The sequence below is a fragment of the Mustela nigripes genome, chromosome 11, assembly GCF_022355385.1.
Source record: "Mustela nigripes isolate SB6536 chromosome 11, MUSNIG.SB6536, whole genome shotgun sequence".
Lineage (NCBI taxonomy): Eukaryota > Metazoa > Chordata > Mammalia > Carnivora > Mustelidae > Mustela > Mustela nigripes.
This window is the reverse complement of record NC_081567.1, coordinates 27,964,771-27,987,949: the sequence shown is the minus strand read 5'-3', so window position 1 is coordinate 27,987,949 and position 23,179 is coordinate 27,964,771. Positions and strand designations below refer to the sequence as shown.

Sequence of the window (23,179 nt, the reverse complement as noted above, 5' to 3'; positions counted from 1 at the left end):
ATTCTGCCAAATCCCTTATGCATTTTTGCCTAAGAGAAAGAAAGCTTTGGGAGTCAGACCTGCAGTTTAAATCTGGGTCTGCGTTTATTAGCTCTGTGGTCTTCAGAGATCCCGTTTGACTTCTCTGTGCCTCATTTCCCTCCCCTGTGAAAGGAACAATTCTGTCCATATCAGAACATTGGAGGAATTAAAGAAGAACATGTGAAACTCATCACTTAGTGCTGCTTCTGCCACCAGCGCCCATGCAGGTTGAGGTTCCTGGGCTTTTTTTTTTTTTTTTTCCTTTTTCTACTCTTCCCCCCCCATCACCTTTGAAAGAGAAAAGAAGAAACCATGGAGAAAACAGTAAGGTATTAGATTGAAGTTAAAAGTAAGCTGGGATTCCATTTGAGCAAGGTAATCAATGTGCTTGAGATCAGGGAGCAGACTCGGGGGGGCATTTGAGGCCCCTCCTGCTTCCTGGCTTAGCTACTCATTGCTCAGTCAGATGCACCCTGACAACAAGGCTGCTTAGCATTCCCTTAAGGCCCTGTGTTTCCTGTAATGCCGTGCCTTCCACCAGAATGTTCTGCTGCCTCATTCCACAGGTTCGGATGCATACTGCCCCACACCATGGAGGAGCAGTATCTGTCTCCTTGTGCAGCTTGTGTGCCCTGTAGCGTGGGTCTTGATAGACTGGAAACTGAGGAGAGAAACCGTATCTGTCCGCCCATCAGAAATGCCCGGGACGGGAGCCTGGGTGGCTCAGTTAGGCATCTGCCTTTGGCTCAGGTCATGATCTCAGGGTCCTTCCCCTCATTGGGCTCCTTGCTCAGCGGGGACCCTGCTTCTCCCTCTCCCTCTGCTGCGCCCCTGCTGTGCTCTCTCGCTCACTCTCTCCTTCTCAAATAAATAAATAAAATCTTTTTTAAAAAGTGCCCAGCAAAAGACCTGGCAAAAGATAGCTACTCGGGTATTTGTTAAATAACTGAACGAATAATTGACTTTGATCTTTAGCCATATATTATATATCTGGGTAACTCTTAGCCAGTCTACTGTAAACCCCTAGAGGACAAGGATTATGTCATTTCTCAGTAATAACAATAATAACAATGATGGTGGTGGTGAGAGGCAAACAGACTTCTTAACGTAAAAGCATATATTAATAAGAATAAAAACTAACATTCATTTTTGTTGAATGGGGCACCTACAGGTTCTTGAACAATTTAGGAAACGTTATTTGATTACGCCTGGAACTTCCCCGTTTCCTTCCCAGCCATCCCTTTTTTAGTAGCTTCTGTTTTGTTCTTTCCAGTTTATCTTGAACTTCACGCTCTCCAGGAGGCTATCTCTGACCATCCCCGCCAGGCTATAGTAGGTATTCAGTAAAAAGTAATTTTTATTTTTTTCCCCCCTCAGGTTCACAGTAAAGGTGCTAAGAAAGAGAATGTAAGACAGGAAGATAATTAAATATTTTTACTGAGGTAAGTTTTTTATGATTTTATTTATTTATTTATTTATTTATTTATTTATTTATTTTGAGAACCCTCTCCCCACCTCTCACTGCTGTGAAAATTCTTCTCCACAACCTGCCTTCTTCAGATGTAAGAGGGAGATTGTTCTAGGAGTATATTAAGTTCACGGAACCTGGGGTTCTTAAGATGGATGCCAGGAACATGGGTTTTTTTTGAACAAGGTTATTTGGCTTTACTTTTTTGAATCTAATCTTTAAATTCCCAGGACTTCATTGTCTTAAAGTTTGGTATTGAGAAGGGGATCCCAGCAGGTGGAAAGCCATGAGCTTCTTGGTGGTTATATATACTTACAACATTTGGTGAAAATGTTGTTTTTAAAAACAGGGAACTGAAAGGATTTGAAGGCCTTTTTGGTGAGATGACAACACTTCTTTCCTTAAATGAGATACGTTGTATTTTCTTACTGTCACAGAAAGGTCTTGCATCAGTATAAAACAACATGATGATACCAGTAAGCGCCTAACTCCTCTCACCCAGAAATGACTGCCATTTATATTTTGGTGAACATACTTTGAGAAATGTATCTATGGATATAGAAGTATTCATATACAAATCATTAAATAGTTGGTTTACACTACATATGATAGTCTTTTAATGCAACAGTGTATTTTGTATATCTCTACATGTGCATTGTAAAAGGACTGTGTAACAACATATGATTTTACTGACTCTTGTATATTTCATGGTTTGGAGGCACCATGGTTTATTTAATCATTCCTTTGATGACCATGTGGATTATTTCTAGTGGATAATGGCATGTTGATTAAACCTGGACTCACACCATTGTATACTTGTTCGTTTATTTTCCTAGAAGTATGACTGCAGAGTCAAAGATGATGTACATTTTAAATGTGGATACATATGTTTAAATTGCACTCTGTAAAGACTACCAGTTTCTCACCACCACCTCCCCCCAAATTGATGAGAGTCCTGTGTTCCATACCCCTGCCCCATGAAGTTTTGTTAATCTTTAATCTTTGCCCATCCAATCGGAGAAAAAAAATGGTATCTTTGAGATAACAAGGCTTTTGGCTGAAATAAGCCTTTTATGTTTTCAAAGACCCCTTTCATTTGGTATTCTTACTTACATGAAGAATTTTCTGATTGAGAACATAACGTGTGATTCTCATGTATAAGTGAGACACTCTCTTGGACTTCAATATGATGAAAATGTTGAAATATGTTGAGTCCTTTGTTTTTAGTTCTGTTGCCCAGATTACCTCATTATAAATACTTTTAAATTATTGGCAACGATCTAATTGTTTTGGATACCAAAGGTTTTCCTCTGTGGGGAGCAGTACTCTTGTTTTTTATTCATTTATGGTGGAGCTTGAAGATGTTTTAAAAAATTAACTTGTTAACATCTTTCGAGCATGGATCCCAACTGCCAAATAGCATAGAGAATGGAATTCACAAATTTGGATGACAGTGAAATACTTTTTTTTTTTTTTAAGATTTTATTTATTTATTTGACAGACAGAGATCACAAGTAGGCAGAGAGACAGGCAGAGAGAGAGAGGAGGATGCAGGCTTCCCGCTAAGCAGAGAGCCTGATGTGGGTCTCGATCCCAGGACCCTGGGATCAGGACCTGAGCCGAAGGCAGAGGCTTTAACCCACTGAGCCGCCCAGGCGCCCCGACAGTAAAATTCTTACTGAATTTGTCAGTTACGTGAATATGTATTTAAATGTAAACCTGTGATTACTGATGTTGAGTACCATCTGTCCCCAGAGTGTTCTACCAGTTTCTGATATGAATGTGGACTCTAATTTTATGTTTGTTTTAGATTTTATTTCAATCAAATCAGAGTTACTTAAGGTCTCCCACGAAACAGACACCAACTGTGTCATTGTCCTGGTGTTTGTTCTTTGACTCAATAAAAAGCCAACTAAACTTTATCATTTTATCCTATGTATAAAATGCATCCTCTTAGAATACAGAGTGTGTTTCGTGTGGGTGCTGTTCTTTTCATTTCAAGTGAACATTAACAGTGTGTTGAGGATGGGACCAAGTACGTTTTATCAATCCGTTCCGCAACTAGCATCACACCTGGCATGTACATGGCAGACTTTCAAGTTGTTTTGGAAGGAATTAGTGATTGGTATATATTGGTATTGCTAAGTTAGAACTAAGAGGTAAGTGAGACGTGCCTTAAATTTTAATTAAGAAATTTAATTTGTTAGAGAAGAAAACTAGTACCCATGACTCTTAAATGCACCTAAATCTAGACATACATAATTGGAGTGACACTTGCTACGGTAATATTTTATTTGGATTATTGATTTAGACTATATCTCACTTATTTTCAGAATCGCATGTACTACAGTGATTTAAATCTGCTTTGTTTTTTATTGTTGCTATTAAGGGCAAAGTAAGTATCTCGGTAAGATACTACATCTTAATTCAGGAGTCCTAGGATATTTGGTATTAGAGACCTGGGACTGTTTTTCAGTTCTGTTATTTGAAGACAAGAATAAAGTACATACCCCAAATTTTAAATTATAATGGAGTGAAATTGAGTTATATTTTAATTGTGTGGTTCAGCATTTATTAAAAATAGAAGTAGAGAAATAGATTGCCAGCCTTTGAGAAGAATGTATAAATCTTTGTCCAGTATCCTGCCTTTTAAGCTTTTCTGACTCCTAAACCAGTTTTTCACAGCCAAAATAAACAGAGCGCATGGAACAAGCGCTTGATAGATTTAAGCAATGTTGTAGGCTTTTGTTTCATACGTTTCGTTTCCACTGGAATATGGGATTCTAAAGAATGCATGAGCTAGTTTTAATTAGTGTTTTAGCAGCCGTTATTTGCATAAAAATTTTTTTAAATTGATTAAATAATCCCCTAGCAATTTTCATTTGTACTTTAATTTCCATAGCAACGCCTTACTAAATAAATAGTCCAAAGTTAAATCTAGGCAGACCTAAAAGGAAATTATTGAGTCTTCATTAGTGGGCTCTAAATTAACGAGATTCCTGGACTTTTCCCTTGGATATTCTGTGGGTAATGGTATAACCTTGTATTTGTTTTCTAGAATAACCAAAGTTCTGGGTTCTTGAAACACTTTTCTGTGGTAATATAGGAATTTGCTTATATGGTAGCTTTCATTTCACTGATGAGTTAATTTCTTTAATCGCATGCTTTGAAACCCTAATTCTAAAAATACTCTTGAAAAGTAAGGAATTACTAGTAGTAGTTAAACCAAAGTCTTAATTAAAATTAAGACTTTATCCTTTATTTCTCCTTTTAACTGCAGCATTTGTAAAAATTGTTGTAAGAATTGTTATTTAAACAGATTTTAAGACATTCTTATGTATGGGTTGGATTTTGTGCATTTGTAATGATTTCTTCCTATTTTAGGCATAAAGCTTAAAGTTTAGACTGGCAGTATAAGTGGTTATTTGATTGGGAAGTTGGAAAGAGGAGAAGCTCTGTCTTCATATCCAGAATGTGTGGTGGTAGAATATGCAGATGAAATGGTTTCATGATCAGGGTGAGAGTATGGAACTGCAGGGGAATGGAAAGACATTTTTAAGTGCGTGTAGAGAGCCGAGATGCCCAGGAAGCACCCCAGGCTGACTTCTGCAGTGTGCATACCTGAGTTGGTCTCTCACAAAGGTATTATTATTACCTCTGTGAGGTGAAGAGGGGTGGAGAGCAGTAGCCTTGGGGCTCAAGTTCCAAAGTGAGCATAGGGCGTAAAGAAACGCCCTAGGGAAACCTCCAGTCTCTGACTGCTGCATCCTCCTAGAGAAATTTCCTTGCTTGCTGACCCTGGAAGCTTTGCTCCAGAAATTTGTCTGGAGCTGGGCAGAGGGAGAAATCTGTTGTCTGTTACTGCAGTGTCCAGATGCCCTCTTTAAATAGACTTCCAGGGTGCCTGGGTGGCTCAGTGGGTTAAGCGGCTGCCTTCGGCTCAGGTCATGATCTCAGGGTCCTGGGATCGAGTCCTGCATCGGGCTCTCTGCTCGGCAGGGAGCCTGCTTCCCCCTCTCTCTCTCTCTCTGCCTGCCTCTCTCTCCATCTACTTGTGATCTCTCTCTGTCAAATAAATAAATAAAATCTTTAAAAAAAAATAAAATAAATAGACTTCCAGCATGGGAGTATGGCTACTCACATCATACAGTGTGATCATAAATATGGGGGTTCCATGCAACCTTGGCCTTCGTGCCCGTTTGGTTTGTTCGGAGAGGAGACCCGGGTCATGGTGAGGGTTGTGTTTGTGTATGTTAAACCTAGTAAGTTTTGTTTTAAGTAGATTTCAGTCTATTCTAATGTGACAAAGTTTTTCAGTATGAATGTTCTAGCAGCTGTCACTCAAACATTAATTGCTGTCACTGGGAAAGGATATCCTCCTACATCTTTTCTGGAGTGCTTGAAACCATCCCACTTCCTTTTTCTTTTACCTTAAGAACTGATTACTGACACTTGGGAATTATAATCAGATTGCATCAATCTTTACAGAAAGGTTACCAATTACTGCACTGAAAAATAGGCATTTCTCTCTGATAGTAAGTGTTTCTCTTGGTGTGTCTCAGTTCAGTACTTTTAAATACCTTTTAGGTGAATGAATGCTTTGTGTCATGCCCTGATTTAATACATTTAAAACAGACTTTATTGATGGCTTTCTTACTTTCAGTTCTATGGGAGGAGGTAATTTATTTAATATGAAATCTTCATAGGACCTTTTGGTTGTTTAGATGTCCTTGGGGTAGAAAAAGGAGGGCTGATGTCAATTACTTACACTCTGATATCAGCTCTAAAATGGGCATTTGTTGTGCAGAGTTGAGAGCGGTGGCGATTTGCATCTTGAGCAGTTGGCATTCCCTCATTTTGTCCTTATAACATTCGGAGGATAGACGTAATCACCCAGTTTTAGAGCATCATAAAATGCCTTGGGAAAGTTGTCCTTGGGCGCTCAGCTAGTGTGTTAAGAACCAAACCTAAGGGGCGCCTGGGTGGCTCAGTGGGTTAAAGCCTCTGCCTTCGGCTTGGGTCATGGTCCCAGGGTCCTGGGATAGAGCTCCACATTGGGTTCTCTGCTCCGCGGGGAGCCTACTTCCTCCTCTCTGTCTGCCTGCCTCTCTGCCTACTTGTGATCCCTGTCAAATAAATAAATAGAATCTTTAGGAAAAAAAAAAAAAAAAGAAGAAGAAGCACCAAACCCAAGCAAGGACTCGAATTCCTATCTGGCTCCAAAGTCTGTACTCTCTTCTTACGAACACCAACAGAGAAGGGGGTCTCAGAGTTGGTTGCATGTTTCATCATTGTAGATACTTAAATGTCCCACAGAGTGCAGTCCAAGCCACTTTATGACTACCGTCAGCGTCCTTCTCACCACCCTCTTATTTCTAATGTTCTTCAGCATCCACTGATGAAGTGAGAAGCCTGCCAGGGTGTCTGGCTCGTGGTGTTCAATACAACATAGGCTTGTTTAATTTAGCAATGCTCGGAGATGAAAGGTTCATGATGGCCAAGTACAAACAGACCTTCTGTGGGATGTTAATTTTGTTACAGGAGGGAATGCTTGTTTTTCATTTTTTCATGAGTTAAAAAGGACTTTGACTTGTTTAAATCTGTGTAATCAAAGGGAAGCGAGCAGTGCTGCTAAACACTTTTTTTTTTTTTTGGGTTCAGTCTTTGGTTAATTCCATTTCATACCTGCCAGCGAATTGCAAATCGTGTGTTCTTTTGTTCTTTGCTCTTTTTCCTTTGGATTGGATTTTATGGTTAGTCGCTGTGGGGATTTAGTGGTAGGAAAATAAATCATCTCCTCCTCTGAACAGATTGTGTGTCTTTTACAACAGGTTATCCTGCAGCAGGCAGAGCAATTCGGTAAGGCCCCTGCACAGAGGTGTCGCTGTAGGAATTTGTGCCCCGCACTTTTTTTTTTAAATAATAGCTCTACTGAGATATAATTCACGTACTGTAAATTTCAGCTCATATGTGTAAAGCGCACAGTTTAATGGACTCTAGTATCTTCAGAGCTGTGCACCAAACCTCCCTACCTAATTCCAGAACTCTCTGATCCCCGCAGAAAGAGTGCCCATCCCCATTAGCAGTCTCTCTTCATTCTTCTCTCCTTCCAGCCCCTGGCAACCACTAAGCCGCTTTCTGTGTCTGTGAATTTGCTTGGTTGGGATGTGCCACACGAATGGAGTCCTACAGCATGTGGCCTTCCGTGTCTGGCTTCTTCCACTTTGCATGTTTTTGAGGCTCATCTGTGCTCTAGCATGCCTCAGAATTTCATTCCTTTCTGTGGCTAGGTAATATTCTAGTGGCTGCATTTGCCGTATTTTGTATAGTCATCCGTTGATGGACATCTGGGTGTTTTCCATGTTTTGGCTGTTGTGAATAAAATCCGCTGTGACCATTCAGGTACAGGTTTTCGGGCAGACTTGTCTTGGATGCGGACCTGGGAGTAGAGTTGCTGGGTCTTATGGTAACTCTGTGTTTAGCTTTTTCCAAAGTGGCTGTCCCATTTTACGTTCTCATCAGCAATATTGAAGGATTCCAGTTTCTGCCCACTCTGCCCAGTGCTTGCTGGTTTCTGTTGTGGTGGTGGTGGTTTTCATAGGAGCTGTCCCAGTGAGTGGGAAGTGGTATTTTCCTGTGGTTCTGACTTGCATTGCCCTAATGACTCATGATGCTGAACATCTTTTCATGTGCTTGTTGGCCATTCGTGTATCTTTCTTGAGAGAAATACCTATTCAAATTCTTTTTCCATTTGAAAAATTAGATGGTCTTTTACATATTCTGGATACACACATCACACACCCATATCCTTATTAAAATACAAATGGTCCAGCTTTCCTCCCATCTTGTAGGTCGTCTTTTCACTTTCTTGTTGTTCTTTGAGGCCAAAGATTTTAAATCTTGATTAAATCCAATTTATTTTTCTTTTGTTGCTTGTGTGGTCTTCTCTCTGAAGTTTTTTTTAATTAAATTAAAAAATCATAGCTTATTTCTAGGCATCTCCCATGTAAGAAATTGGTGCAAAATGGTCAGCTGATTAACTATGCAGTGGGTTAGAGGCATTAAACATCTTTTGTGTTTTCAGGTATTCTCATTAATTCAGCATGCAGAAGAAGTTTCTTAGCCTAAGACACAAATCCCCCCCACTCGCGCTTTTAATTAGAAAGCTGTCATTCAGCATTCTGCCTAGGTCAGAATGCATACATCATTCTTTGAACGTTTATAAGTGTTTCACATGCACTGAGCACTTCACGGGACCCAGGGAGCCAGAGAGTGTGGAACCGGAAAATAAATCATCTCGGTCTGCAAGGCACAAGAGCACTGGTGCTACGTGAGGAGTGTCCGCAGAGGGCAGCGGAGAGATGTGGAAAGGAGGAGGGAGGAGGACTCTCCATCTGGGTGACAGCACCTCATGGAGGAGGAGACACTTGTGCTTTGTCCGCAGAGACCATTAGGAGATCAGGAATTCTCTCTTCCGGCTCCTTGCTGCTGTATATGTCGTGTGCCCAACACCGGGTATAGTCTAGCAGTCACAGTTAGGATTATTTGTAGCATGAAGTACAGATGGAGATATGATCGCTTGATGCCGAGAAGTGAGCCTAAACAGAACCACGTGTCTTGAATTTCTTCAGGTTTCCAAGGCTTTCAGAAAGGAAACTATCCTAATTAGTTCAGCATGATGGATGTGTGTATGTGTCGTTGTCTGTCTGTCTGTCTGTCTGAGCTGGAACCCATGTAATTCCATGTGATCAGGACATAAAATATGGGGCAGGGAGTAGCAGTTGCTTGGCTGGAGAGGAAGAGTGATTATAGAGAGTTGGGTGTGTCCTGTTGAGGAATATAGATTTTGTCCATATCGAGGAGAGCCATTGAATCGTCCGGCATGGGGAGGGTGGTATGGTCACTCTGGAGACTGTATTGGGGGTGCCGGAGGCACGGGACAGGATGGGGACTGAAGACCCATTACACTTTTCAGTGCATCCAGGTGGGAGTTGACAAAGACCTGAATGAGAGCATTTGTAGCAGAATTTGGGTGAGTCATGGGCTGGAAAGGTGTAGGAGCTGTTAGGAGTCCTAGCTACAGGTAACAGAAACCCTGCTGAAACATTAAGTCACAAGGGGGACTAAGTGGGAGGTTCCTGGAGAAGGTCCAAAAGGAACGAAATGGTGCAGAAACCAGGAAAAACCCGGGGGCCTGAAGGGAGAGGCACTCATTATAGCACAGACTCTTGATCCTATGTCTGCTGCCTCCAATTTCTCCACAGGACAGGGGCTGTCTTCATACTCTTCAACCAAGGAAGAAAGAGTTTCTCCCTCTAGCTTTAGTTTTCAAAAATCCCAGGGGCTCTCTTGGTCTTGAGTTTCATGTCTTTCTTGGACAGGGTCTCTGCTGGAATTTTTCTACCGCCGCCACTTTGGCAGTTTTCCAGAAGTAGGGAAGGGTCATTCTGGGTAGAGCCAACCATGCCCATCTACTCTGGGAATATAGGCAGGACGCAGAGCTTGAGGAGATCTGAGGAGGAAGGGCAGGTCAGGAATGCCTCCCAAGTTTGTGGCTTTGGTAACCTGTGACGGCCACTTTTCGGCCCAAGAATAAGGGCTCGGAGGGCAAGCAGACCAGAGAGCAGTGAGCAAACGGAGCTCATTTTTAGACTGGCTTAGACTGGCACATAGGGCTTATCACAAGTTGTGTGTTACGTATTTTTATGATTATTTCATTGGTTTGGCTTTCTTCACCATTAGAAGCCCCGGAAGACAGGACTGTCGTCTTTGCTGTGAATCTCCAGAGCCTCCCATAATGTACTTGGCATGTAGTAGGTATTGAGTAAATACCTACACAAATTATTAAATTCAGAGGAACATGTCCAGCAGGCAGCTGGATGGACAGTTTGGGTCTCAGATGAGGACTGGAAATAGAGATTTGGGGGTATCAGTGTAGGGCTAGATGGTTGACAAGCCTTGAGAGTTACCCTTATTGGCTAAGTATTTTTATGAAAGTTCAGATACTATATAGACCTGTAATTTTCATGTCCCTGTGATAAAATTATGCTCTTTTCCCCTTTGCCCTGTTTGGTATTTAAGGTCAGTGATTTCTGCTGATAATCCTACCAATGATTTTTTTTTTAAATTCTATGCCAGGTTAGAATTAGGGTTTGTGATAGATTGGGAAATAAAGGTGATAAAGACAGAGATTCTATTTCCTTTTAAGAGTAACTGACTCATAGGATGAAACCTTGGATAGGATTTCAGATCACTCCTGTAAACTCTCAGAAAAGATGTTTATAAAACACTTGGAACAATACAGATTGTACTAAGAAAATGTGCTTTGATCAACTCAGGAGATACAAAGCAGGGAGCTTAATAACTCAAGTCCTATTTGTGAATGGAAAGGACTGGAAGTTCACCTTAAAAGTAAGAAGTCAGTTCACATCAAGACTTTAAATTTTACATTGTGGATAGCAGATGTTAACTTAGTTTCATCTTTTGTACAAAAAGAAAATGAATTGCAGATTTCAGGTCTTGGCCTCTTGAAATCGGACTCCCGATTCCTATCTCTTAATAACCATTGGAACACTAGTTTAAAAATGGAATTTGACTTTGGTTTTTTACCCTTTAATTTTGAGGTGAGTGTGCTTCCAGCTCCGTCTTCCTTCTATATTCAGGAAAACCACACCACTGGTAGTTTGAATATGCCATAATTTTTATTACTTAAATATTAGAAACACACAGTCATGTTTATATAAAGTAGCAATACTATATTCACACTGGGGAGATGGTTTGTTTCATTTTAAGGCGTAACTACAATTGCCTTACTTTTTAGGCTGAACACACTCCTCTTAACCACTCTGCCATATATCAAGATACTCTATTAGTGTTTCTGTTGCCTAGATTCTTTTCTCCACTCTCACCCCCTGTAGTAGAGACAGGAACATTTTTACTTCTTTAATTTTCCACTGAAGAAATTTCCCTAAATTTGCCTGACTACGAATGTAGGCCAGTGTCTTCTAGCAAGTTGTAGTTTGCTAGAGCATGTCTAAGAACCCAAATTGAGTAGGTTATAATATCTTCGTTTTTAAAAATTACTGAAATATATGTATCTTAAAAATACACCTCAGATACATTTCTTTTGATTTATAGATTGGCGCTTATTCTTTCAGATAGAGTTTCAACAAATACCTAAAATGCTAATAAGACTTTGTATATTCTGAATTTTACCGAATTTGCTCAAAGAGTGGAAAAGTATACATTTGGGATTTTAACGACAATGTGATCAGTATTAGGGGTTTGATTTCCTGCATAAGTTAAGTTACTAACTGCACTGACAATTATTAAGTACATGGAACAATCTCTGTCTTGAGAACCTAGGCCCTTGCCAGTTGTATCCCTTTTGAAATCAGTGTATGGGGCTGAAATAAAAGAATGTTGATTTCTGGGGGTACCCCTCGTCAGCTCCTAGAAAAAAACAGTTAAACTGCATGCGATACAGTATAGTGTATTCTATATTCTGAGATAATTTTATTCTTTAAGAGGTAGTTAGCTTCATTATTTACTAGTTAATTCTTCAGAGGTAGCATCATTCAAAATAGAGAAGTTCACAGCGTGGGGGTCCAGCAGGGAAGAGGCAGCTCCTACAGACAGCGGGAAACACGCGGTGCCAAAGGTAGAGGCCTGCGTCCCCCTTGCACTCGATCTCTGGACTGGGCAGGGTCCTTCCTCCGTTGCCTCACCTAAAATGACATGATCATTTTCCCAGACATGGGATTTCCACTCATTTAATTTTGGATTTTCTGATGACTGATGTGTATAATTCAAATAGCAGCATTAAATAATTGGGGGGGGGGGGTCTATCTATCTATCCCTACCTAGATTTAGTCTAATTAGGGGAAGAATTTGTCTGAGTTATGGAAAGTATGTAACAATTGAAATGCACTTCTGAGTAAGTGTGTGTAGAGTTTAGGCTAATATGTTGCCTGGCGGCTACAAAGAATCTGGCAAGTGATTGTAAGTAATTTACATGTATTCTGTAGGTAAAGAGAAGTTACCAGTGTGCTTCAGTTGTAGTTTCTGTAGTTGAAGCAGTTGAGAGATCTTGTTTATTACGTTCTCTACTGAATAGTCTTTCTTAATTGCAAAGAAAATGCAGGAGCTGTTCAACCTGTTCTTGCTACTATGTCAGTGAAGTCTAAATTTAAGTGAATGTTACTCTACCTCTTAAAGATAGCAAAGTAGTGTTTGGAAATTCTCTAAGGGTGAGAGTGTGTGTTCTGTAGACTTGTCTTAGGCATGTGTTACCTGTGAAACCCCAGGAGTGTATACAATAGGTTATTTTCCAGGGGCTGTGGAAGGCCAGACTAGTAGTGCCTCCCCGGGGTTCCAGGCTTACCATTTGAAACCACGATTCTCTGTCGTCATGAGTGAAATGTCGAATCCTGGGAGGAATGAAGAATGAATTACTCACTTATGTATCTCATTGGTTATAACTTCCTACTGTATTACTTGCTCATATGATAAGCACTGGTAGGATTTTAAATCAGAATTGTTTTTAGCGCTCGACACATGGTGAGGAGCAGTCATCGTGCTGCTGTCAGGCTAGTTCTGGAACAGCTTTTCCCACAGAAGAGACCTTGCCTGACTTTGCGACACTATGGTCCCCAGGGGTACTAAGAGCCAAAGCATGGAAAACAAATTGTTATGCACACCTAGTCCTGTCACAACTTTGTTTCTCTTCTTTGTTAATTCATCCTGTCCAGCTAACCCCGCTGATAATCAAGAAACCCCTGGTGCTCGTGGTTAGATGAGTCCACATTCTCAGGGTACTGTGGTCCCACTCAAGGCCTGACTTGGGAGACTGGCTGTTGATGGCTTCAAGGTTTCCTTTGCGCTATTACTAATGGGAAAGCGCTCTGTGACCTTGGGCAGGTTGCAGGTTGTTAAAAGTCCTGCATATTCTGCCTCACTGTAAAAGACACCATCAGAGCAGAGCATTGTTGTGCGGGGGAGGGAAAGTGTTGCACGTGCGTGTTAGCACGGCACCTGGCACATGAGAGATTGCCAGTAGACCTTAAGCTGTGGGACAGCATTTTCCTCCAAAAGGAAATGTAATAAAGGAAATGTAGGGCAGTAATTGATGGTAGAGATGTCTTGAAATAACACAGATTTGGGTGTCCAGCAGGTACCCTTTCCACATTTTAATGGAAGTAACTACTGCAGGTGAGATGGAAAACTCCATGACAGGGCATTCATGTTAACACCGGGCAGTGGAGGATGTCTCCTTTTTGATACTGACCATTTTACCTAAAACAGGATCATTTTTTTTTTTTTAACTCTGAAAAACAAAAAAACAGAAGGTAAAATAACTGAATACTGGTTTGGTTTTTTATCTTTTGCTTTAATGGTTACTGCTTCTCTATGGGGAATAAGAATATTTACAAATCATGCTTTAGAACCTGTGGTCTGGAGTTGTAGAATATTTAGAAGATTAGCAGTGTTTAATGTGGATATAAACTTGGGTATGATGTGTTTAGAACATGTGACAAGGAATCATTATGTCAGTCAAAATTCACTAAAAGCTTATCGTTTAGTAAAATTATTCCTTTGAGAATCTGAACTTGACAGTTCAGAGGCAACCTGAAAATTTTGGGAACAGAATAACAGTTTCTAAGGGAATGTGAAGCACAATGTCATCAACAGTTACCTCTAACAAGGGATATTCGTTAATTTTTACATCCATTTCATGAGTTTATTCAATTTTTTAAAAAGATTTTATTTATTTATTTGACAGAGATCACAAGCAGGCAGAGAGGCAGGCAGAGAGAGGGGGGGGGAAGCAGGCTCCCCGCTGAGCAGAGAGCCCGATGTGGGGCTCAATCCCAGGACCCCAGGATCATGACCTGAGCCGAAGGCAGATGCTTTAACCCACTTTAAGCCATTCAGGCGCCCTGAGTTTATTTAATTTTTTCATAGAGAAGAGAAGTACCACTGCAGGGGGAAAAAAAAGAGAGTAAAGGTTTTCAATGGATAGACCTGATCGTCCAGCTGTAAATGAGCCTATGTATGTGTGGCAAGAGATGTGGATCTGTTGAATTTTCTTTGTGATGAGTAAATAAGCTTCCATTTTCTGTCAGATGTGATTACTAACCTTGGTCTGGGTAGGACAGAACTCTGTAAAATTGACAGTACAGAATACATGATGTCCTGGAGGGTGTGTTGTCTGTGGTACGAACAGAGAATTTACTTAGAGCTTCCTTTTTGTTGTTGTTTTTTATGTAAATCACTTCGGATCCGTCTGCCTAAGTTTACTTACTGTTATTGAAGAATAATTGACATACGATGTTATGTTGGTTTCAGGTGTTCAACAGTTCAGGGTGTCAGTGCTCACCCTGACAAGTATAATCACCATCTGTCTTCATACACTGTTAGGACAGTGTTACTGACTCTGTTCCCTACACTGCATTTTTCATCTCCGTGACTTACTTATTTTATGTTTGGCAGTTTTAATCCCTTTTATCTATTTCACCACCCTCCCATCCACCTCCCCTCTGGTAACCCTCAGTTCTCTGGACTTAAGAGTCTGTTTTGTTCATTCATTTTTAGATTGCACATATAAGTGACGTTATTCGGTTTTTGTCTTTCTCGGTCTGCCTGAGTTTTTCACATCTTTTTATATTTCCAAGCTGGCGGGACCTCTTGTAGCTGACAGGCTCTGCTCTTGCAGCTATGTATGGAGTACTTTTTGAGTACTTGTCCTGAATTCACTTAGGTTTCCAGAGATACCTTCATTCTGGAATTCTAAACTGACAGTGTATAATTCTTTAATCATCTTGTCAGTAGCGTTTATTATCTTGACTTGGTGTTAGAAGGATCTGCCTGTTTCCCCTGATGTTCTTTAGTTGTGTTATTTAAATGCAATGACTAAAAACTTACAGATTATTCCCAGACTAGATGCAGAATGGCTTTGTATTTTGGTGATCATTCTGCATGAAATCTAATACTTAAAACAGTGCCAGACAGAGTACATGCACAGTAAATGTTTATTGAATTAATGAATTGTTCTAGGGTGGCTCGTGGTCATAATAGTTTCAGTATTAAGTGACCAGCATTCAGGACTGGTAGTTGAGCGAAACATTTAGGCTTCATCTGGAGCCAGAGAACAGACCGCTGTGCAATCCTGGGAGACCAGTTTGTTCACTTTTCCATCCAATAGTAATTTACTTTTATAGTGCCGTTTATGTAGAGGAAAGGTCAAAGGGAAAGGTGTATTTGAAGCAGTTACATCATTTGCTTTGCTACAATAAAAGATTTTTAGCATGTAGTGAAAAAAGGGACAATTTAAAATGGATATTATAAAGTTTAGGCAGTTACTTTTTTCCCAGCTTTATTGAGGCCTAATTGATCCACAATAAATGGCACAGATTTGAACTGTAGAATATCGTGAGTTCTGACACATACAGACATCTTTGAAACCATCGCCACAATAAAGATAATGGAAATATCCACTTTTTGTACCCTTTGGAACCCTGCCCTCTCACCCTTTTGCCCCCTTCTGCACACAGCCACCGATCTGCTTTCTGACACTGTAGATTAGTCTGCCTCTTGTAGGGTTTCACAGAAGTGAATTTTTAATAGTATGTACTTTTTTTTTTTTAAGATTTTATTTTTATTTTATTTATTTATCAGAGAGAGAGAGGTAGAGCGAGCGCGAGCACAAGCAGACAGAGTGGCAGGCAGAGTCAGAGGGAGAAGCAGGCTCCCTGCAGAGCAAGGAGCCCGATGTGGGACTCGATCCCAGGACGCTGGGATCATGACCTGAGCCAAAGGCAGCTGCTTAACCAACTGAGCCACCCAGGCGTCCCTAGTATGTACTTTTTTTGTGTTTCTTTTCACTTAGCATAATCATGTTGAGATTCATTTATATTGTTGAATGTATCAATAATTAATTCCTTTTTTACTGCTGAGAGGTATAGATATGCTGCAATTTATATATCTCGTCATTATTGATGGCCATTTGGGTATTTCCAGTTTCCGACTATTACAAATAAAACTTCTCTGAACGTTCATATACAGGTCTTTGTATGGACATGTGCTTTCTTTCCCCTTAGGCAAAACCCTAGGAGTGGGATGGCTGGATCCTATGTGCGGTGTATGTTTAACTTTTTAAAAATTGCCGGATTGTTTTTCCTGTTGTATCCCTTTACGTTCCCTACCAACAATGCATGAGAGTTCCAGTTGCTCCACATCTCTGTCAATAGTTGGTCTGGGCAGTCTTTTCAATTTTAGCCATTCTAGTAAGCACGTTGTGATTTCTTATTGTGCTTTTAATTGGCATATTTTCATGTGCTCATTTGCCATTTTTCTGTGAAATGTCAAGCCTTTTACTCATTTATTGGATTGTTTATATTCTTATTACTGAGTTTCAAGAGTTCTTTATATATCCTAGGTACAGATTCTTTTTCTGATACATGATCTGTAAATACTTTCTATCAGTCTGACTTGTCTCTTACTTCTCTTAACAGTGTCTTTCAAAGAGCAGATGTTTTTAATGTTGGTAAAGTTCAGTTTATCAATTTGTTCTTTTATGGGTTATGCTTTTAGTTACCATATTTAAGAAATCTTTACCTAATCCTAGGTCGTGGAGATTATTTCCAATGTTTTCTTACAGGTGTTTTAGTTTTAGGTTTTACATTGAGGTATATGACCCATTTTGACTTAATTTGTGCGTGTGTCACAAGGTGTGGATCAGAGAGTTCATGCTTTTTGCATATGGATGTCTCTGTCTACTGAGTTACCTTTGCCAAAAGCAGTCATCCATATATGTGGATCAATCTGGGACCCTCTGTTCCAGTGATACTTACTTACCTTTATGCTAGTACCATAGTCTCTTAATTATCGTAGCTTTATAATAAGTTTTGAAATTTGGTAGTGTTAGTCCTGTAAATTTGTTCTTTTTTTCAAAGTTGTTTTGGCTATTCCAGGCTTTTTGCATATCCCATGAAGTTTAGAATCAGCTTATCAATTTTTACAGAATAGTCTGCTGAGATTTTGTTTGGGATTATATTGAATTGGTATTATCAATTTGAAGAGAATTACTTCTTTATTTTTTCTTTTGAAAAGACTTTATTCATTTATTTGAGAGAGGGCACGAGCAGGAAGGCACAAGCAGGAGAAGCAACAGAGGGAGAAGTAGTCTCCCAACTGAACAGGGAGCCCCATGTGGGGCTCATTCCAGGACCCTGAGATTGTGACCTGAGCCGTAGGCAGCCGTTTAACTCACTGAGTTACCCATGCAACCTGGAGAGAATGACTTCTTAACAGTACTGAGTCTTCCAACCCATGAACATGTTATTTCTCTCTACTTATGTCTTTAATTTTTCTCAACAGCATTATAAAGTACAGAGTTTGCACATCTTTTGTCAGATTATCCTTAAGGATTTCTTATATTTTTGGTATTATTACTAAGTGGTAGCCTTAAAAATTTCAATACAGAGTTGCTCATCACTAGGTTAGAAATACAATTCAGTTTTGTATATAAATCTTATATCCTACAATTTTGCTAAACTCACTAGTTCTCGTAGCTTTTTTGTGAAGTCCATTGGATTTTTCCACATAAATAGCACCATCACATTTAAATAGTTTTATTTCTTTTTTTCTAACATGGATGTCTGTTATTTCTTTTTCTTGCCTTATTGTACTAATCAGAACCTCTAGTATAATATTGGATAGAAGAGGTGAGAGTGGACATCCTTTGTCTTAGCAATCATTCAGTCTTTTACCATTAATTGTGAGGTTACTGTTAATTTTTTTGGGGGTCCCTTCATCAAAGAAATTCTTTTCTGTCCTTAGTTTACTAAGATTTTTCTTCAAATTAGGAATAGATTTTGGATTTTGTTAGATACTTTTCTGCATTTATTGGGATGATCATATTGTTTTTATTTATTAGATTGTTAATATGGTAAATAACACTGAGCCTAGTTCAAATGGTAAATGAACCTTGTGTTCTTGAGATAAACCCCACTTGGTGTCATGATGTATTATCTTTCTTATGTATTATCGAATTTGGTTTGCAGAAATTTTGTTTAGAATTTTTAAGTGTGTGGGGTGCCTATGTGGCTCAGTGGGCTAAGCCTCTGCCTTCTGCTCAGGTCATGATCCCAGGGTCCTGGGATCAAGCCCCGCATTGGGCTCTCTGCTCAGCGGGGTGCCTGCTTCCCCTCCTCTCTCTCTGCCTGCCTCTCTGCCTACTTGTGATCTCTCTCCCTCTGTCAAATAAATAAAATCTTAAAAAAAAAAAAAAAAACAATTTTTAAGTGTGTGTTCATGAGGGACAGAATAGCTTCTTTCAGTGTCTCTGTCTTGTATCAGGTTAATGCTGGCCTCATAGCGTAAGTTGGGAAGTGTTTCTTCCTGTTCAGTTTTCAGGAAGAATTTGTGTAGAATTGGTACTATTTTTTCCTTCATTTTTTTGTTAGAATTCCCCAATAAGGCCATCTGGATCCATACTTTTCCTTGAGGGAAGATTTTAAACTACAAATTCAGTTTTTAAAATATATTTATGGCTATTCAGGATATTTCTTTTTGAGTCAGTTTTGGTACTTCGAATCTTTCAAAGAATTCATCTATTTCATCTGCATTGTTGAATTCACTGCCATAAAGTTTTTCATCATAGTTCCTTGTTACCTTCTTTATATTTGTCAAGTCTACGGTAATAATCGCCTCTCTTGTTTCTGATACAGGTCATTTGTGTCTTCTCTCTTTTTTCCCGAGTAGTCCAGTTAGAAGTTTAGTGACTTTTTTTCTTACCCTCTCAAAGAACCAACTTTTTATTTCTTTCATTTTATTCCCCTTTTTTTTTTTATTTCATTGATTTTCTACTTTGATCTTCGTTATTTCCTTTCTTCTGCTTACTTTCTCTGTGTGTAGTTTTACTTATTTTTCCTTTTGTTAATTTTTCTAATTTTATATGGTATGGTTCCATTAAGGTCTTCCTTTAAACTGTTTCCTCCTCAAGGCAAATGAGGAAGCCGGGGCTCAGAGGGGTTAAGGGAGTCAACAGTTAATACGGATAGCCTTTTCTCTGATGATAGCCTTTTCTCTGTTATCTTACGGTGTTATAAATGCTGTGACCGAAGCAAGTAAGAGTGTGAAGAGAGTTTAGCCTGTTAGGAGTGGGATAAGAGGGCCTCTTTGGAGAATTTGATGACTGAGGGATCTTATTTTGTTGAAATCTAGGATCAATTTGCGACACCAAATCCAAAGTATTAGTTCCTAAAGTTGTATTAGATTAGCTGCTGATCTCCTTCTCGGTTGCTGTATTCTGAAAAATGAGTTAGAATATTCTAGGAGTACGTCTGCCTCCAGTGAAGGCTCCCTTGGATTTAATTGACAAACCTGCTTTTTGTTTCTGTTGAGACTGTTTGCAGTGGTCATGGTAACCACAGCTGTAACAGTAGTGACAGGCATTGCTGACAGGATGACGGCTGAATAGGAGGAAAATCTGGGGGCGGAATGTGGGGGGGGGGGGGTTGTGAAAAAGAATTACATCAATATCTTGCTGCAACCAGTCTCAGTAAACAGTATTTCTCTAATTATTCCTTAACACATTAAAACTTTAAAAATTTTTTTTATCATTAAAAAGGCTTAATTCTGTAATTATTTTATCAGTGGAGTGAAACCAGCACAAGGTAGTAGTAGTATCTTCTCAGTGTCCATATTAGAAGGTTGAGTTTATCTCCAGTCTGAATCAAGGTACTGTATTTAGGGATTTTGAACAGCTATTCGCTGGGGGGCACTGGTGTGGCTGGTGGTCAGCTGTAGGGAAGAAACAGGAGAGAAAGATTAAGTGGGATTAAGATTATGTGGGATTAAGTGTCTAGTTTGTAATGGTGCCCAGACCAGAACCCAGACTTTTGAGTCAGAAAATCTGGATTCTAGTGCTGCCTCCCTACCTGATACTCTGTAACTGGGAGCTTAGCCTGAAGATACTTTTCCTCTGGCTGTGGTTTAAATGAGAAAATGTGTGACTTATCACTTAATGAATGTTTAATACTATTTGACTGAGGAACCATTTCCTTGAGAAAAGGACTCAAGGAAATAATTAAAGGGTCACATGCACGTGAGAATCTGCTTAACTTAGAATTTTTATTTCCCAGAGTGACTCCAACCTCATCCATGTCATCTGCTTTTAGGATCATATGTTTTCCTAATTAAACAAATGCAACTGATTTTTCCAGCATTTATAATGGCTTTAAAACCTGTTAGCTCGGGGCGCCTGGGTGGCTCAGTGGGTTAAGCCTCTGCCTTCGGCTCGGGTCATGATCCCAGGGTCCTGGGATTGAGTCCCGCATCGGGCTCTCTGCTCCGCGGGGAGCTTGCTTCCTCCTCTCTCTCTCTGCCTGCCTCTCTGCCTACCTGTGATCTCTGTCAAATAAATAAATAAAATCTTAAAAAAAAAAACAAAACAAAACCTGTTAGCTCTGTAGCTTTATTTGGTCTCAAACTTGTAACCAGGTGTCCAGCAAACAGTATGTGCGAAAGACAACTGATGCTGCTTCTTGCGTTAAAAGTTTCCAGGTTTGTAAAACATCCCCACCACATGGATGTTTGCATCTGCCCTCTCCTGATGCGTACTCTGGTATGTGCATTTTCCTCTCTTTGGGGGCTTTAGCTTTCAGGTTAAAAGAGAATAGTGAGGTGGAGACTGCCGGAGTAGAGAGATCATTTGCATACCAGCTCCCTCCACCTGGAAGTGCCCCCCTCCTTCCTCTCCTTTCCCTGTCTTACTCTAAGAGTTAGCTCCTTTGCCAGTCCTCCTACTCAGCTGCATTAAAGAACCACCCGCCCCCCGCCGCCCCATAACACCTCGCCCTCATCTAATACTCTTCACCACGCTATGTTGTGACTCTTGTGTTTGCTAGTCTTCCTAACAAACCTTAAAGTCAGGGAATGGGTCTTATTCATCTCCGTATCCCAGCACCCTGCACGACTCCTGATTAAAAAGGTGCTCAGGGAAATCATGTCATACAGGAATCCTCGAGTGTGATGTGTCATGTTTAGAGAGTAAGGATATAATGTTTAGAGGGTACCTGGGTGGCTCAGTCAGTCAAGCATCCCACTCTGGATTTCAGCTCAGGTCGTGACCTCAGGGTCATGAAATAGAGTGTGGAGTCTGTTTAGGGAGTCTCTCTCTCCCTCCCTCCCTAGGCCCCTCCCACCCCGGCGTGGGTGCCCCCCTCCCACCCAAAAAAGAAAAAAGAATATACTGTTTATCTAACTAAGGTGTTTTGCATTTTTCAGCCTCCCCTTGTGTTTCTTCTCCTCTCTTCCAGTCTCTCAGTCTCTCTTTTCACTTAGGGAACGTTTGAGCTAGGAGAAGGAGCTGAGGGCTTTTCTTTGCGTTATTAGCAGCCTTTGTGATCTCCCTCAGTGCTTATTAGGTGCACAGACTTTGGTGGCACCCTGGGATACTCTCTGGAGTCCCAGTTTCCCTGACGCAGTCGGTACGGGGTCTTACCATGAGGTAGCTGAGCTTCCATGAGGCACATGGGCCGGATGGCAACAAATGTCACCTCCTCTTACGGCCTTCTTGAAGCCAGTCCAGCAGGACCGCTGTCAATGTGGGGCTGACGTGGAAATGACAGAAACTGAACAGGTAGCAGTTTTAAGGAGGCGGACAGGGCCCTGCCTCCCCGTTCTGAGCTGTAGATGACGACGATGGAGCTAGGGGCCGCCTGCCATCAGTCAGCAGTGCGTCACCTCCCTGTGGGAGAAGCTCCGCCGGGTTTCTGGATACCCCGGCGTACAGACTGTGGTTCGCTTCTGGAAGAAACAATCATGAAACCACAGGGTGACATAACATATGTATGAATGTGTAATCTACCTAGTTAATGGATGACTGTGTCTTTGCAGAGGGTGCTCTTGAACCAGAGTGGAAAAAATCTAGCAGAAGACAGACTGCAAATGAACTTTGACATGGTGTAGAGTAGAGAGCATTGAGGGATGAGCCCTAAGTCCAAGGTTAGCCCCAAAGCCTGATCGTTGTCTTTGTATTCAGGTAGGAGCGGCCTCTAAAGGGATATGTTGTTTGAATGTCTGGGCCGAGCATACGTTCTCATTCTTTTCACCATTTTTTGGAGTTTCTGGTAGTTTCAGGAAGCCACGTGACGTGGTCTCCTAACTTGGTCCTGAAATTCATGCTTCTCAGCTGCTGCTCAGAAGTAGCAGAGACCGTGATGGCTGAAACTCACGAAGTGGACTGATGTCTGTATATTTTGCCCCTGACGGGACAGCAGAGTGAATTTCTTGAATGTTCATTTAGCTACGTCTTGCCTTCTAAGTGTCTCCGTAAGTCTCAGGTTGTTGGAAGGCCTCGTTATCTAAGTTGTTGAGCTTTCACCTGTAAACCAGAGTGTTGCATTCATCGTAGAGAATCAGAAACCAAAGAAATGAGCATTGTTTCTGTTAATACACAGTTATTTCCAGTCATAAAATTTGACAAAGACAGGCTTTTAAACTGTAAGCTTTGAAAGACACTAAATTTCAGGGATGCCTCGGTATCTCAGTGGGTTAAAGCCTCTGCCTTCGGCTCAGGTCATGATCCCAGGGTCCTGGGATCCAGCCCCGCATCGGTCTCTCTGCTCAGTGGGGAGCCTGCTTCCTTCTCTCTCTGCCTGCCTCTCTGCCTACTTGTGATCTCTG

At 40.6% G+C, this 23,179-nt stretch overlaps 1 protein-coding gene across 3 annotated transcripts in view; it reads left to right on the top strand.

Annotated features, from left to right (window-relative positions):
• The window catches only part of MRTFB (myocardin related transcription factor B), a 188,357-nt gene that overhangs the window by 7,115 nt on the left and 158,063 nt on the right, over positions 1–23,179 (top strand). For all 3 annotated transcript variants that reach the window (XM_059415289.1, XM_059415288.1, XM_059415285.1), the window contains exon 2: positions 1,399–1,463. The gene's annotated coding sequence lies outside the window, so the exon portion shown is untranslated. The remainder of the gene's footprint in view (positions 1–1,398; positions 1,464–23,179) is intronic.